The following is a 1,500-nucleotide window of genomic DNA, read 5'->3' as shown; positions in this document are numbered from 1 at the left end:
GACTCAACGGATACATTGCCGTGGGGTCATTATAAAATACCGCTTTAGATATATCAGTATATGTATTTTGTAAATAATTTTAACCTCGATTTTAATAGATGTATATATTTAGTTGTAAATAAAAACACTGTAATGTAACTAATAATGCTAGTATATGTATAAAACTGAATATTTAATTTTAAAAAATGTTAATTTTTTACAATACATTATCTTTATTTATCCATGAATTGTGTGCACTATTCAATCGTAACCATTTCACGAACACCTTATTCGCTTTCCGACGTAACACTTTTTCCACAAGGTATACATCAGCGTCGGCAACGCGTTGCAACTCGTGTTCGTAGAATCCTCCAGCAAGTGGTTTTCCATAAACATCTTTCAGCAGATACGTTGCGGGATTAGTTTTCTGAACCTCGGGGATCGTAAATAACTCAGTACCCCAATTAGGTGTGTAACCTTTTTCAAAAATTGTTTTAAATTTGCTCACACGTACCGCATCTCCCACTCTGAATCGTGCGGAAGCGGCAATCTTTACGTGATTATATACCGTTGTTAAGAGCTTCGAGGCGTTTGCTGCAGCGAGTCGACCCATTTATAACTTCCATTAAGCGTAAACAGTTTCCACATGTCGTTTTTGAGCGTACGATTGAACTGCTCGACGACTGACGCTTTCATCACAGAATACGTTGAATAATGATTTATGTTGTATTCTGACAAAAGTTTTTGCACATTCGCGTTGTAAAATTCCTTTCCTTTGTCGGTTTGCAAATTTTTCGGATACCTTCCACTGTTTTGGATTATCAATTGCGATCGCTGTAGAAACTTCATTTCCACTCTTGGTTTTGAAGGGTATGGCCCACGCATGCTTACTCAGCACATTGATAACAGCGAGTATGTAATGGAAGCCTCTGTTATACCGCGCGTAAGGTTGCATCTCTACCACGTCCGCTTGCCATAAGTCGTCGTACCCATGTACTATGACGCGTCTTCGGTGAAAATTTCTTCTCACCGGAGCATGCAATTCTTCCACGAGTCGCCGTTTTTCGGTACTGGGAGTTTTCTTTGCAGCCATGTATGACTTGATACTGACGCAAAGACTTGACGTACACGTCTTATCAAACATCAAATCGGTGCTAAACGCAACGGTTGGTTGGTCGATTGGTCGGTTAATCGGTCGGTTTACCGGTATGTCGGTCGGTTGACCGGTTTGTTGATCGGTATGTCGGTCGGTTAATCGGTCGGTTGACCGGTCTGTTGACCGGTATGTCGGTCGGTTGACCGATCGGTTGACCGGTCTGTCGGTCGGTAAAATAGTCTCAATGTCCAGCTATTGATGTGTCTACATTAGATTTCGGAATTCGGTAATATCCCTCTCTAATTTATTCAGCTCATCTTTCAAGCTTTGCACGAAATTTTGAAACATAATCATCTTTTTGTCGAATACGTCATGTCGACTTTTTATAACAGCCATGTTTTCATGCAAGTACAGCTTGTTGATAG

Source organism: Hylaeus anthracinus, unplaced genomic scaffold, assembly GCF_026225885.1.
Source record: "Hylaeus anthracinus isolate JK02 unplaced genomic scaffold, UHH_iyHylAnth1.0_haploid 11991, whole genome shotgun sequence".
Classification (NCBI taxonomy): domain Eukaryota; kingdom Metazoa; phylum Arthropoda; class Insecta; order Hymenoptera; family Colletidae; genus Hylaeus; species Hylaeus anthracinus.
The sequence above is the reverse complement of the archived record's forward strand: the minus strand, read 5'-3'. Positions refer to the sequence as shown.